The sequence below is a fragment of the Pelobates fuscus genome, chromosome 9 (assembly GCF_036172605.1).
Source record: "Pelobates fuscus isolate aPelFus1 chromosome 9, aPelFus1.pri, whole genome shotgun sequence".
NCBI classification, from domain to species: domain Eukaryota; kingdom Metazoa; phylum Chordata; class Amphibia; order Anura; family Pelobatidae; genus Pelobates; species Pelobates fuscus.
The window spans coordinates 125,227,151-125,240,658 of NC_086325.1; the positions used below are offsets into that span (position 1 = coordinate 125,227,151).

Here is a 13,508-nt window from a genome sequence, read left to right on the forward strand (position 1 = left end):
TAAGATTTCACAACAATATCGTGCGGAATTAGATATAACATGCAAGGCTCTAGATACAAGAAAAATGACTGCAGAGTAAGATAGAACTGACCCTGAAGTCAAATGAGGGACTAAATGGGCGACAAAAGTGGGCATTGACCCAGAGCTACAAACAATAAAAAAAAAATTCCCAAACTAACAGAGGGTGTGCCCATTCATAGGGATAAATAACTCAAGTCCCATGGTTGAAATGATATAAAATAAAATAAAAAATCTTTATTAGAAAAATGTTAAAACGAACCAATAGAATATAACCCAAATAAGTGCAAAAAAAGTGCTATACACACTGGGTCTAAATCTTAGATGAGGTTTATATTGTAAACCTCAGGTATAGTGAATACTTGATACAAAAAGACCATACATCTGCCTGGGAGTGTGAATATGGCAACATAAAAGTATGTGTAAAGGAAAAAGACTTGCGTATATTGTAATTATAAAAAGAAATAAATATATATATATATATATATATATATATATATATATATATATATATATATATATATATATATATATATATATATATATATATATATATATATATATATATATATATATATATATATATATTCAAATAGTGTGGCTGCACTCACGGAAGTTTCCTTTAAAATTTTACTTTTATTGGGTTTCCATAAAAAAATCGACGATTCAGTCCAACATGTGGACTTTCATCAGGATACTGATGTATATCATTATATATATATATATATATATATATATATATATATAAATAAAGCAAAGTCCCCTCCTTATAAACAGTCACAGGTTACCCAGATATAAAGAGAGGCAAAACAATGGTGTAAATTGCCTTCCTATTTAAGATTATTCTGTAGGTAAATGTCAATGGGGTAGATGAAGATATAAGAGATACAGGTATCTTAAATAAGTAGCTATAAGAATCCCCCACTGTGAGTCCAGGCTGCCAAATGTCTTCACTTATACAAAGTATAAAAAAGCAACTCCTGTATATAGATACAGAGGAAAGTAATAAAAATTAATAACAGTGTCCGAGTGCTAAATAGATCAAAATAAAGATACTTGATTGCAAGGAGAAAACAAAATAATATGAGACAGTCACTGGTTGCTATGGAAATTAATTCCAAACGAAGTGCAAAACCGAGGACTATCACCTGCCTGATTCTAGTCAATGTTTACACAGGCAAAACGGTCCCTAAATCTCTTACTAGCTAGTAAGATTAAGATTAAAGTTAAATGCAAAATAAAGTCCAACACCAAGGGGTATCTCCTGCCTAATTCTGATCGGTATAGTACCCAGGCAGAGTAATCCCTGAATCTCTTACTAGCTAGTAGTCATCTCAGAGAATTAGTATCACAAGACTACCATATCACAAGACTCCCATATATATATATATAATTTTTATAATTACAATATATGCAAGTCTTTTTCCTTTACAAGTACTTTTATGTTGCCATATTCACGCTCCCAGGCAGATGTATGGTCTTTTTGTATCAAGTATTCACTATACCTGAGGTTTACAATATAGACCTCATCTAAGATTTAGACCCAGTGTGTGTAGCACTTTTTTTGCTCTTATTCGGGTTATATTCTATTGGTTCGTTTTAACATTTTTCTAATAAAGCTTTTTTATTTTATTTTATATCATTTCAACCATGGGACTTGAGATATGTATCCCTATGTATGGGCACACCCTCTGTTAGTGTTTGTTAGAAGCTGGACCTTCGCTCTCCCTTCCAGGAATCCTAACGTTTGGGAATTTTTCTTTATTGTTTAACCCCTTAAGGACCAAACTTTTGGAATAAAAGGGAATCATGACATGTCACACATGTCATGTGTCCTTAAGGGGTTAAGGCTCTAGATACCACTGGGTGGTAAGCTTACATAGTTGCAGATAATTAGGTGCAATATATGATCAGGTCACAAGACAGTATTAGCAGGAATATATTCAAACAGCTGCTCCGTCGGTTATTTAGGAGGGGGGAGAACGTGAGCGTGTGTAAGCTTAGCCTAAAATCCTTGGTGTTATGTCAAGTGGGTGCTGCATGGAAGTAGGGATGCCAGAATACTATAGGCTGGTCTAGATAAGGTAGTGGTTATGTGTACACAGGTAGATGCTTGTCAGGAGATTATGCTTTATAGTGTTATGTCAAGCAAAGCTCAGTGGAGCATGTGTATGTCCCCTGACCAAGGAGGCGTCGTGGGGGGGTGGAGGGGGGAGAGAGAGGGATTCTGTTTCATCTTGGTGGGTACAGCGGACTGAAGTTGTACATCTTAATAAGGGCCTGTCAGATCCGAGACCAATCATTGATAATGTAAAAAAAAAAACCTGGTGCGAATAAACATAAGAAAGTAGAGAAAGGCCTTTAACAAGTAACTATTAAAAAATAGGGCCCCAGGTGGGGATTCTCTACATTTCTCTCAGGTTCCCCGATGGGTATCAGAGGTACTTCGTGGAATTAAAGGGACAACTGTGGCTGGATCCCAAGTTTGCAGATTGTATGGCTGAGTTGCAGTCAATGGGGGGAGTCCTTGAGCACTGAGAAATGCTGGAGCTTCTGTAGCTGATGAAAGGTTGTATACAGTTCCTTGGTGGGTCACCAGGAGATTTTTCGAGAGGCTCCATCTGTAGGCCAAACTCGCGCCTCTAAACTGGCTAGTCACCATGCTAAGAGACTTGCACCACTGGAGTGTGGCTCTGGTGAGATCATGAAAAAAGGAGAGATGAGAGTTTGCATAGGGGTATAGTGGTTTACCCCTAACAGCAGTCATAAATTGTCCCTTATCCTGTAGTGAGGCACAGCGGACTATGACATCCCGTGGTACAGCTGTCGTGGTCTGTAGGGGTTTCGAAAGGCGGTGTGCCCCATCTAGTGTGAATTTCCTGGCAACATTTGAGGGCAATATCGCTGCTACTAGGCATCTCATAGTGTGGTATTTCCTCTGAGGGAACTGTGTCTGGTATGCCGCAGATCTTGATATGGTTCCTCCGGTATCTATCTTCCATGGAGGTTAGTTGCTTGTTGAGCGTCTGGTGGTAAGATTGGACTTGTGTAAGTTGATCCTGGGTAGCTACAAGGTCCCTGCGCAGATCCATGATGTCCTCTTCATTAGCTCGGACTCGGTCTGTCACAGCCTGTACCTCCATTTTTACTACAGCTATGTCTGCTGTCAGCATGTCTTTAATTTCATGGAGGAAGTTTTGAATATCCAGCTTTGTGGCCAGGTCAGTCGCCTCCCGGGGTAAATCTAGAGAGGCATATGTTGCCGGTTCTGGGGTCTGTGGGGTAAGAGTGGACAGCTCTCTAGGGCTTAGTGAGGTGTCATGGTGGGCATCTGTCGCCTTTTTAGCTTGGGGCGGCCATTGGAGCATGGATTCAATATCCCTGGTGTCTGCTGTGGCCCCAGCCATCTGTTTCTGGGTGCGACGTCCTATTGCTGGTTCGTTACCTACCTACTCAGCTGGGTCGTAGAACTCCTTAGCGGGAGATCTTGCTCCGTGGGAGTCACAGAGTAGCGCACTGAGCACAGCCCCATGAGGTGGGTAGTAGGCCGCAAGCCTGCGTTTTTATCGGGAGACCTTTGGTGTATGAAAAAAATGGCATGGGTCTGATCGGTAGGACACCAGGAGGCAGATACCGGGTGTTTCATTGCCGAGAGGTGGGTCGGCATCAGGCTTTTTGGGGAAATTGTAGGCAGTTGACTGGAGCTTCGAGAAATGGCGTCCACTCTCCCTTACGACCAAGCTCCGCCCCGTCTACTGAGTTTTAAAGTGTTTCATTTGTTTTATTTTTTTTAAGTGATGAGCTTTTTTTTTGTTGCTTTAAAAAAAAAAAAGAAATATATATATATATATATATATATATATATATATATAAATATATCCTTTATTATGTAAAGACTCGCATTTCAAACAAGCCCATGCAAACATGCCCAGCTTGTGGTCAAGTATAAGATAATATGATACCTTCTGCTACGTAACATATGTAAGAAAAGGAAGACAATTTCTATGACAGGAAAACATTTGTTGTAGTCATAGTCATATAAATCCAATGCAGTATGCAATAAATGTCATGTGGATAGGCACTTCAGGATTAAACTTGATACATTTCTACCTGAGAGGCTCAGCAATAGAGTATAAATAGAGATATCAGCCAATCTAATGGCTAGAGTAGGACTCACCTCTTGAGGCTTGCATTTACATGGCAGGTGAGCTTATATATTCAAATGGCCATTGGAATAAAACTAAAGAGCATTTTGTTTAAATGTACATAGGGATTTAGGCCAGAGCGCAGTTAACATTCTCTTTGCTTTTACTATGTTTTTTTGAGCTGTTGGATACGGAGCTACTGCTGCTGTAAGCGTGTGATGGGAATCCAGCATGGTCAAAATTTAGTAGGCCGAAATCTCCACATGGCATATGCTAATTAGTATCTGGTTACAAACAGTTGGATGAGTCATCAGTATACTGAGCATGTGTGGAAGTGGATAGAAAATTCCTTTGTCTTCAACAAGCCATGTGGTCTGCCATATAAGGTGATCCTGAATATCCTGTGTGCTGATTGGTCTGAGGAATATAGGAGGGGTTATACTGTATGGGAGGGGATATGCTGTTAACAAAAGTCCTGTGAACAAGGTATTTGTCTCTCAGATATTTTTGGAACAGGAGTTCATCTGAGACCCGATCGGTATGTGTATAAAGGCCTTTTACTTCCTGAAGACCTGTGTCCATATCTCTATGTGTGGCTTCTGCGGTTTGTTCCTGTTATCCCCCTGTAACAAGTGCAGTGCTTTATATTTGTGTTTATACAGGGCCGGCCTTAGGCATTTAGACGCCCTGTGCGAAAAATCTTCACAGCGCCCCCCCCCCCCGTCATCCATGTATGCTGTAATGTTTGTGTTGTCTGTGTATGTGATAGTAGGTATGATGACTGTGTGTGATATGTATGCTATGTGTGATATTTGTAATGGGTGTATTAACAGTGTGTGATATGCGTGTATTGGTTGTATGTGACACACACACACACACACACACAGAGTCAGACGGCCATACACACACACAGGAAGACATCCACACACACACACACAGGCAGACAGTCATACACACACACACACACACACACAGAGTCAGACGGCCATACACACACACAGGAAGACATCCACACACACACACAGGCAGACAGTCATACACACACACACACACACACACACAGAGTCAGACGGCCATACACACACACACAGGAAGACATCCACACACACACACACAGGCAGACAGTCATACACACACACACACACACAAAGGCAGACAGTCATACACACACACACACACACAAAGGCAGACAGTCTCACACACACACACAGACACACACAGGCAGACAGTCAGTCATACACACAGACACAGACAGTAATACACACAGACACACACAGAGGCAGACAGTCATACACACAGACACACACAGTCATACACACAGACACACACAGAGGCAGACAGTCATACACACAGACAAACACGCAGACAGCCATACACACAGAGGCAGACAGCCATACACACAGAGGCAGTCATACACACAGAAGCAGTCATACACACAGACACACACATAGGCAGACAGTAATACACACAGACACACAGTGGCAGACAGTCATACACACACACACACACACACACACATGCAGATAGTCATACACACAGACACACAGAGGCAGACAGTCATACACACAGAGGCAGACAGTCATACACACAGAGGCAGACAGTCATACACACAGACACACACACAGAGGCAGACAGTAATACACACAGACACACAGTGGCAGACAGTCATATACACACACACACAGACAGTAATACACACAGGCAGAGAGTCACACTCACCTGACAATCCCACAGTTACTTGTGGAGTTCATTGTGGAGGCAGTGCAGCTCCTGGTGACTGTTTGGTGGGGAAGCAGGGACTCCTTCCTGCTTCCCCTGCAGCAGTTTTCCGGCGCTTTTAGCTCCGCCCCCGCCGCACGGTAAGCTCCGCCCCCGCTGCAAATTTGAAAAAAATAAATATTTTTTTTTTTTAAATCCCAGCCGGCTGTGCGGCCGCACGGCGCCCCCTGCTACACGGCGCCCCCTGCTACAGCTCGCACACCCCTAAGGCCGGCCCTGTGTTTATAAATAGAGATGATAGCCAGACGGAGGGAAAAGACAGGATGACTGACAGTGTGTGTGAGGGAGAGGGGGGAAATGGTGATGTGACAGAGTGTGAGGGAGAGAGGGGGGTGATGTAACATAGTAACTGTGTGTGAGGGGGTAGGTGACTGTGACAGGGGGACTAAGTGTGTATAAGGGGGTGACTGTGACAGGGTGACTGCGTGTGTGTAGAGGAAAGGGGGTAATGTGACATGGTCGCTGAGTGTGTGGGTTGGGTTGTGTCACTTGGTGTGGGGGATAGGAGGTAATGTGACAAGGTGGCTAAGTGTGCGTGGTGAGGAGAGGGGTACTATGACAGGATGACAGTGGGAAGGGGATGGTATTACATAGTGACTGTGTGTGGGGGAGGGGGTTATGCTACAGATTGACAGTGTGTGTGTGGGTAGGGGGAGACTGTGACAATGTGACAAGGTGGCTAAGTGTGTGTGGTGATGGGAGGGGTACTATGACAGGATGACAGTGTGTATTGGGGAAGGGGGGTGGTATTACATAGTGACTGTGTGTGGGGGAGGGGGTTATGCTACAGATTGACTGAGTGTGTGTGTGTGGGTAGGGGGTGACTGTGACAATGTGACAAGGTGGCTAAGTGTGTGTGGTGAGGAGAGGGGTACTCTGACAGGATGACAGTGTGTATTGGGGAAGGGGGATGGTATTACATAGTGACTGTGCGCGGGGAAGGAGGTAATTCTACAATTAGACTGAGTGTGTTATGCGACATTTGGACTGGGTGTTTTTGGGAGAAGGGATGATGTTAAAGGGTGCATGACTGTGTAGGGATACAGGGTTGATGTGACATGGTAATGTGTGTGGGAGAGAGTAATGTGGCAGGGTGACTGAGTGTGGGGATGGGGGTGATGTGACTTGGTGACTGGGGGAGGGGGTTGACTGTGTGGGGGAGGGGGTTGACTGTGACATAGGGTGATTGTGTGTGGGGATAAAGGGGTGTAGTGGCATTGTGACTTAGTGTGTGTGTGGGGGGGAGGGTGTGATGTGACATGTGGGGGAGTGGGGTTGTGGGACATGGTGGCTGTGTGTGGGGGAGGGGTGATGCTATAGGTTGACTGATAGTGTGTGCATTAGGCTGAAAATCCCCACAGGGTCTGTAAACCCTTACGCTGCCATGGCATAATGCAATAACAAAGAATATATTTCTGTTTTTCTTTATCTCTGTAATCAGCTGCTGGGAATACTCAAATAATCACACCATTCAGATGCAGTATCAAATAAGTATTCAAAGGTTTTTTAATGCAGTACATCGTATATATAAAACACAATTTGTCTAGGGGTGTATACATCAAAGGCAATATCAACCAATTATGAGGGTCTGTTAACATCAGAAGTGATAGCATCATCTCCATATAGAGTTTGCAATACTGACAGTCTGGGTCGTGCACTTAGCACAAACATGCAATTAGGTACTTTTCCACTATTCACACAAATAGTAACAGTTTAGAGAAACACTTATACATTACACAAGTAAAACACAAGATAACAATTTGCCCCTGCATGGCAGTGGCATTAGACATAGTTCAAACTGGATATCAAAAGTCTCCAACCAAAAAAACAACATTTCATATGTTTAATGAAATGCAAGTTGAACTCTTTCAGAGAAAAATGATCTTGTATTATAATCAAGCCTATTGACCATTTGATCCTTATAATCCTCTCATTGTTCACAGAGTGAACATAAAAGCAAGTATGCAAAATCGGGATCATGGGTAGGTAAGCAGGAATAGGGTCATCAGGATATGACTGAGAAGGCCAAACACACCTAGGAGGGTTCTTTGGGTGGCCTCTTTCCGCAAGTTGTCTCAAAAGCAGCCATAGAACACAGTGCAACCTGGGACTGGATGGGTTAATGGATAATGGGTAATGGGTAGATAAAATATACTTATACCACAAACAGACTACAGGGGTACCCCAGTACGTCTGCCCAGTACATCTGGGGCCAGAAACAATCACAGCCAGACATAAGGAACGTGACATGATTCCAAGGACTTCCTCGACCGTGCAGACGATGCCCGTCCAACGCTAGTGTATAGTTTAATGATGTTGTGATCTGTAGCCTGAAGTTGGTAACCTGTGCAAAAACTCCAGCTACAGTCACCCCACCCCAGATGCACATACCTTGAACTAGGGCAGGGCAGAACAGGGAGCCAGAAGAAAACGTGAAACAATTTTCTTTCGATGTTGCCTAGTGCCTAGTCAATTATCCATATCATTACTTGCAGGATCTCATTAATAGAAAAATAATTGTAACGGACACCCTGTGTGTCAGAGGGGTGTATGCCGTTGGAGACGTCCTTTTTCCTGGTGAGAGGCTGTGCTGCAGTGTGTTACAGATGTCCCATCAACCGAACCAGTGGAGAGAGAGAATAGCAGAGCTCTTACAAGAGCTAGTGATTAACTGGATACAGTTTCCCTACAATAATGAGACGAGGCAACGTACTGAGGGTTAAGCAGAAGTGAAGGTTTAATGTGCCAGGCTGGCCTTTTATGCAACTTTTCCCACAAGGTTACCACCCATGTGGACCTTGTGGGGCACCGAAAAATAAATTCAACAACCAATAGAGGATAGGGTACAACGAGTTGTAATTAATGGTAAATTTTCAGGCTCGACAAAAGTGGTAAGTGGTGTCCCTCAGGGTTCTGTTTTGGGACCACTTCTATTTAACATATTTATAAATGATCTTGAAATAGGCATTGAAAGCTATGTATCAGTGTTTGCAGATGACACAAAACTTTGTAAAGTAATAAAATGTGAGCAGGATATTGCTTTGCTGCAGAGGGATTTGGATAGATTGGGGGACTGGGCACTAAAATGGCAGATGAAATGTAACGTAGAAAAATGCAAAGTTATGCACTTCAGGGTTAAGAATGCACAAGCAACTTATACACTAAATGGTAGTGAATTAGGGATAACCACACACAAGAAGGATTTGGGAATTGTTATAGACAATAAATTAGGCAGCAATATGCAATGTCAATCTGCAGTTACTAAAGCCAGTAAGGTTTTGTCATGTATAAATAGGGGCATAAATTCTCGAGATGAAAATATAATTTTGCCTCTTTATAAATCGCTGGTAAGACCACACCTTGAATATGCTGTGCAATTTTGGTCGCCTGTTCTAAAGAAAGATATCATGGCACTAGAAAAATTCCAGAGACGAGCTACAAAATTGATAAAAGGAATGGAGCATTTTAGTTATAAAGAAAGGTTAAAAAAAAAAAATGTAATCTGTTTAGTTTGGAAAAACGGCGCCTGAGAGGGGATATGATAACTTTATACAAATATATTTGGGGCCAGTACAAACCCTTATCTGAAAATCTATTCATAAACAGGGCTATACATAGGACACAAGGTCACACATTTAGGCTGGAAGAAAGGAGATTTCATCTAAGGCAAAGAAAAGGTTTTTATGCAGTAAGAGCAATAAGGATATGGAATTCTCTGCCTGAAGAGGTGGTTTAGTAAGAGTCACTACAAATGTTTAAACTGCAATTGGATAAATACTTACAAAAACATAACATACAGGGATATAATTTCTGATAAGTGGGATAATAGCTGCTTGATCCAAGGAGACATCTGACTGCTATTTTGGGGTCAAGAAGGAATTTCTTCCTAGTTTTTTTTTTTAATTTGACAAATTTTTATTTTTCATTTGTAGTTAAGTGTAAACATAAGTAAAATAGGGATACAGAAGAAAAGGGGGAGTGGGAACATTTAACATCATGTTTGTCAGGCCCCAGATTAGCGGTATACGTCACCAGATCTAGTCATACAGGCACATAGTACATTTAGACAGTTCGACATTGTATTTATATATATATTAATTCTGTTCCTGTTATCTGAAGATATCTTGTATACCATTTTAAGTTTCAATGTACATACATAGTGATGGTGGTGCCGGCGACATGTCACGGTGATTATGTTCCTTCTAATTTGAGGGGCTTGGAGTACAAATTATGTGAGAAGGGTAAAAAAAACTGTTAGGGGGTAGGGGAAAAACGAAAGGGAAGGAAGAATTTGTTTAGTTTGGTCGCAGAGTTGGGGATCAATTTCGTCTAGACTGCGATGCACTTAGGTTATGATTATGAGGTTGTGGGAATGCTTATGTGGTGCTTATTCTTCAACTCCCATTTATTCCATGCCAGAACCCAGAAGTTTTTCTTTGTTTGCGCTTTCATTGCTGCTGTTTCATATTGTTTGGTAGTTTCCACCACCTCTATACAGTTTTGTATGCAGGGGGCTGTGTCTTTCAACCAGTTTCTACCTATGGCAGTTAAGGCTGTAATAATGATATGGTATGCTAGGTATGCGTCCAGTTTCTGTAGTGTTTTGGGCCATATGAGTAACAGATAAGATAGTTGGGTATGCGGTAGCTTTACGCCTGTAGTGTCCTCTATGAGGCCTGAAACGTCTAACCAGAATTTTGTCAATTTCGTACATCCCCACAAGATATGGGTCATAGACCCAGGCTCCGCACCACATCTACAACAGACATCCGGTTTGGTACGATCCATCTTGTGCAGCTTTGAGGGCACCATATTCCACCGGTATAGGAGCTTCCTACTTATTTCTATGTGTGCTGTGTTTAATGTGAGCGTTTTATGTGCTCTCTGTGTCTGAAGCCATTCTCCAGGCGTCAGTGTGTGGTCATGTTCCCTTTCCCATGTTTTAATAAAGCTGAGTTTTTCTGTGGTGATGCTGTGTTCAAGCAATCTATATAGAGTGGACAGTAGTCGTGGTGGTGGTTTGTCTGCCATACATAAGTGTTCTATCTTGTTAAGCACATAGCCCCGTGTCTGGGAGTTGTCATAGTACTTGGTTACCCATGATTTCAATTGCAGGTATGAGAAGAAGAGTGTGGAAGGTAGATTGTATTTGTTACATAGCGTACCATAATCGCTTATATGGCCATTTGTTAGTACCTGTGATATGTAGGACACTCCAAGGGAGTTCCATGTTTTATATTCAAATCCTGGGATCAAAACATTTAGTGCCCGGAGTTGAATGTTTTGGGAGAATTGCGCCTTTTTATTTAGTTTTTTAACCAGATTGTCCCATATTTTGAGTGTAGCTATTGTTGTTGGGCATATGTTTTTGTAGTGTGGCCTTTTGTCTACAGGTATCCAGGCTAGAATGTGTAGCGGCATTCCTTCGGTGCATGCTGCTTCTATTTGGTTCCACGCCAGTGGTGTTTTGTGGTAATGTATGTTTACAAGTGTGCTTATCATGCCTCGTAGTATCTTGAGATGTTTGGGACCCCCATTCTGCCAAGTTTGAAGGGTTTGTATAAAATCTCTGCTGCTGTTCTGGCTTTTTTCCCACCCCATATAAATTTATTTAGAGAGCGCTGGGCATCCATGAGAAATAGTTTTGGGAGAGCTATCTGTAGGGTTCTGAAAAGGTATTGCAGACGTGGCAACACCATCATTTTTGCCGCTGCAATTCTGCCTATCCACGACACATATTTCCCCTTCCAGCCCTGCATTTGATTTTTTATCTCCCGGAGGAGCTTCTCATAGTTGGCCTGGTACAATTTACGTGTGGTTGGCGTGAGTGATATGCCTAGAAAAGTGAAGTGGTCGCGTCTCCAATCATATGTGTATTTACTTTGCAGATTTTGGAGCCTTGGGATTTGTATGTTGAGGCTCATGGCCTGGGTCTTGGCGACATTTAGTTTGTAATATGAGTAGTTGCTAAATTGCTGTATTACTGTTTGTAATGTTGGTAGTGATATTTCAGGTTTAGTCAGGGTCAGCATCACATCATCAGCAAACAACGTGATTTTGTGCGTTATATTGCCCCATGTATGTTTTGGTTTTCCCTGATGTGTTGAGCTAGAGGTTCCAGAGCTAGGATATACAACAGGGGTGACAGTGGGCATCCCTGTCGGGATCCGTTCGATATTCGGAATTGTCTGGAAGCGAAGCCTCCATTTATCACCTTCGCAGTCGACTCGTTGTATAGGGCCGAGACCAGTGTGAGAAAGCGTTGTGGGAAGTTATATTTTGTAAGTACGGCTTCAAAGTATCCCCAGTGCAGCCTGTCAAATGCGTTTTCAGCATCTAGTGACAGGGCTACACTAGGTTCCCGGGTTTGTTGGATGGTGTGAATGAGGTCAATCAGTTTTCTGGTTCCATCGGAGCCCTGTCTACCCCTGACGAATCCCACCTGGTCGTCTTTTATTAGAGATGGTAAAGAATTCCACAATCTAGTTGCATATATTTTTGCCATTATTTTTAGGTCTGTATTCAATAATGAAATTGGGCGTAGGTTTTGGCATTTGTGTGGTGGTTTACCAGGTTTGGGTAAAGTTGTTATATGTGCAATCAACATCTCTTGGGGAGGGATTCCGGTGGACAGTATATGATTGTATACGTTCACTAGGTGAGGTGTCAATGTGTGAAAAGGTCTTATAATATAGGTTCGTAAACCCATCTGGGCCTGGGGATATTCCTTTAGGAAGCATTTTTATCGTCTGTTGTATTTCACTAAGTGTGATCGTTTTTTCTAGTTCTAGTCGGTCATCCGGTGTTAGATTAGTTAGTTTTACTTTCCTTAAGAAGTCCGCTATGTTAGATGTGAGAGGCTGGTGTGTGTTGCCGTAGTTTTTTAGGTTATATAATCCTTCATAATAATCCGCCACCATATTGTTTATGTCCTGTGGGTTATAAATTTAGTTTCCCTGCTCGTTGAAGAGGAAAGGTATTTTGGCATTCTGCTGTTTTTGTCGGAGTGTTGATGACAGTGCCTTCCCTGCCTTATTTCCTTGTGTATATGAGTTGAGTTTTAGTCTATGCATGATGTTCACTGTCTTTAGTATATGTATTTCATTGATTTGTTTCTGTATGCGTTGTACGTGCTGTTGTCTGTCCGGTGATGGCTGTGAGATTTGGGCTCTAGTTTCATCTCAGAGGGATCAAAGTAGGTGTACATACTCCTGATTTGACTTGCGCTTGAGATAGGATGCTCTACTTATGAGATGTCCGCGGATAACTGCCTTATGAGCCAGCCACACAGTGGCAGGTGAGATATCAGGGGTGTTGTTTTGTTCAAAGTATGATATTATTTCTGAGTTTAGCGTGTGGCTAAATTCTGGATTTTGTAAAAGAGAGTCTTTCAAACGCCAGGGCGTTGTTCCTCGGAAGGCAAACTTATCTTTGATTGTTAGCCAGACAGCAGCATGGTCTGACCAGGTTATATCGCCTATATCGCTATGGATTGCATGTGGTAGTAGATCACCTGTGATTAGTATGTAGTCAATTCTAGAGTATGTGTGATGGACAGGCGAGTAG

General features: G+C 42.3%; 1 protein-coding gene across 2 annotated transcripts in view; it reads right to left on the bottom strand.

Annotated features, from left to right (window-relative positions):
- The window catches only part of BRINP1 (BMP/retinoic acid inducible neural specific 1), a 754,539-nt gene that overhangs the window by 207,492 nt on the left and 533,539 nt on the right, over positions 1-13,508 (bottom strand). The gene's annotated exons all lie outside the window — the stretch shown is intronic.